At 31.9% G+C, this 3,046-nt stretch overlaps 1 pseudogene; it reads left to right on the top strand.

Annotated features, from left to right (window-relative positions):
- The first annotated feature begins 1,817 nt into the window (after window positions 1–1,817).
- On the top strand, window positions 1,818–1,935 carry LOC112471403 (annotated as a pseudogene).
- The last annotated feature ends 1,111 nt before the right edge of the window (window positions 1,936–3,046 follow it).

The following is a 3,046-nucleotide window of genomic DNA, read 5'->3' as shown; positions in this document are numbered from 1 at the left end:
TTTTCCAGCCAATAGCTTTTCATTTTTTTAATGATTAGAAATGACTGAATTATTTAAGTATTTGTCTGCTACAGCTATGTCTTTGTGAAATGATCAGTGTTGCTTTTTAATCTGCCTTTGTGACAAAAGATTCTAAAAGTCTAACACTTTTAAATTTTAGAACAGTGAAATCTAATTGAGTGACATTTTCAGAAATTCTTGAAAATAGTCAGGAACACAAACATAGTATTAATATTTTTGACTTGACATAATAAACAAAATCTTCCCTGTTAAAATTCTCCATGTAGGAGTATAGAATCAGAGATATATACCGAAAGTATCATCCTGATGGCAATCACTTATTGTACTGTTTGTTTAGAGAGTTCTTTTAAAATCAAACTGTTATGTTGATTTCATATTTTAAGTAAAAGTAATGGTTTGTGTGTGTGTGTGTGTGTGTGTGTGTGTGTGTGTGTGTGTGTTCAGGGAGTCACAATTCTATGCATTAACAATCGAAAAATACAGATTATCAAAGCACTGTATCAGTTATTTAACTTTTGAAATATTACATGATGTTAATAATGTGTTTTTCAGCACATAGTGTATGGATTCATGTATAAAGAAGCAAGTATTGCAGAGTTAAATGAGTTTCCGCTAATAAATCTGTGCAGATATCAGGAAAAGAATACCTCAGAACAGCACTGACTACCAGACCAGTGGAGCTAATGGAAAGAGTTAATCAATTATGCAAATTAATAAAAAATGTGACACATTAGGACACATCATGGTAAAAAATTTAATTATAAAGATAATTTTAAAAACATAGAAACATCTATTAAAAATAAAATCACTTTGCCTACAAATGTTAGACTGCCTTCAGATGTTTCCTCTTCAAAACTAAATATAGGAAAGCAACTGTTCTATACCTGTATATTTCAAGGGACTGAGAAAACAATAACAGATATGGAGTCTGCTACCCTTGAGGGTACATCTTGATCTGGCTTGCAGGGTTAAATGACAAATACGAGGTTGGCATTTTGGATAAAAGGAAAGATTTAGAAATTTCTTGCCATATTAAGTAAGGAGGGCCATTGGGCAGTGAATGTATGATTGAACCTTCTGCTAATCTGGGCATGTATAAGTTTGAATGTTAAATTTTTAGACACTCCTAGAGATGAGGGAAGCTTATTCATACCACAGTGTTAAAAAGGGAACTCATGTTATCTAAAGGAATTTAAAGTATTATTATTCAAATTTATTTATTTTATGTATTAGGGTATTAAGTATATTTTTTGAATGGGAATTATAAAGGCAGAAAAGTTGAAAACCAATGTTCTGTATAATTTTGTAGAAAAAGCGTTGTGATCCAAGTGTTTTAAATCTAGTCAAATCATGTTCAAATTATGAAGGTCAAAACGATATTGGAAAGTATGCCACTCAAATTCTTATTTTAGAAAAAATGTTTTTATAACAAATACTCAGGATTACTGAGCAATAAAATTAAAATATATGTGTAAGAAAATTGCTTTTGAGTACTAGCAGTAAGCAATGAGTTCAGTTAAATATAGTGATGTCAGAATAATTGTAAATATGATTACAAAACTCAGTGTAAATATCAAAAACAAGATCGACAATGAAAGCAATAGTAATTTTGTAACTGTAAAATTTTATAACTGTAATCTAGATTTAAACCTCAGATTGTTAACAAAATGGGAAAGGGTAAGAGGAGAAACAAAAATAAGCTAATGTCTTCATATTGCATTGAATACAGTCAAAATAATAATTTCACTTTACACTCTGATAAAGAAAGAAGTAACATGTTAAAGATTCCTAACTAAGTCTACGGCCATGCCACCCTAAACAAACCCGATCCTGTCTGATCTCGGAAGCAAGCAGGGTCGAGCTTGGTTAGTACTAGGATGGGAGACCATCTAGGAAGACCGGGTGCTGTAGATGTAAAAAAAATAAAAAATAAAATAAAAAACAAGGGATTGTAAGCTGACAAGATCCTTGCAATCTGTGAGGTCAACCAAGGATTTCCTTGTCTAAAAACAAAAACGAAAACAAAAGATTCCTAACTACTAGCAGAATTAAAAATTGGAAAGTATTTTCTAAACCAAGGACTTATCAGGAAACAGAACACAAAGAGGAAACAAAATAACAATGAAAGTAAAATAAACTAAATCAGCAAAATGAGACCACATACATCTGAAAAGACAACAAAGATAAATGGTTTAAAACTCCATTTTGGACACGGTTATTGACCTAACCAACTGTCATCCTCTTTGTTTCTTGCAAACACCATTTATCTGTCATATGAAGCCTGAAAATGCATCGAGATATCTCTGATGAAACATCTTGGACAATGAAATGTCAAGAGAAATGCAATGATTTTTTTTTTAAATCAGTTAAGTGTTCTGTACAAAAGATGGACCTAAAACAAAGTGACATTATAGGTGGAACGTAAAATGCAAACAAAACAAAACAAAAATCAAATCTATATAAGTCATATCCCACTGAGGCTACATTATTAGAGAAAAGATTAGGAAAAATTCAGGTGATTGTCTTATGTTAGCTTCCTATTATGGCCTTCAGTAAGGTCTTGTGTGTGTGAGAGAGAAAGTTAGGTTGAAGGTGACTTATCTGAAAGCACAGTGGCAAGAAGATACGGCTTCACTGAGAGGGTTTACAATAGGCTGGACATTTGTTGGAGTTAAGCACTACAGTGCACAGAAAGTTCAATCGAGGGTAAAGGACAGTAACAGGGAATGCATTCTCTGCCCCCAATATCTGGCTTCTAGTTAAACTAAACTACTTAGGGCTAAAATAATATTTCAGATAAGCTTTGACAGAAGAAAGGAGAAAATAATCATGTGAAACAATATAAAGTACAGAGCATCACCTATGATGTATTCTTGCCAAAATTTTCTACCTGAATCTAATTAAATAAAAAGACTTACCTTCCAGTTTAGAATAGAGGAACAAGAGAAAGCAATCAGGTAAATTCAGAATGTGAGAGATTATACTCAATAAATGACCAAATTTCTTTAAATGTCAACATCATGAA

Source organism: Pteropus alecto, unplaced genomic scaffold (genome assembly GCF_000325575.1).
Source record: "Pteropus alecto unplaced genomic scaffold, ASM32557v1 scaffold309, whole genome shotgun sequence".
NCBI classification, from domain to species: domain Eukaryota; kingdom Metazoa; phylum Chordata; class Mammalia; order Chiroptera; family Pteropodidae; genus Pteropus; species Pteropus alecto.
This window is presented reverse-complemented; position numbering and strand designations above follow the sequence as displayed.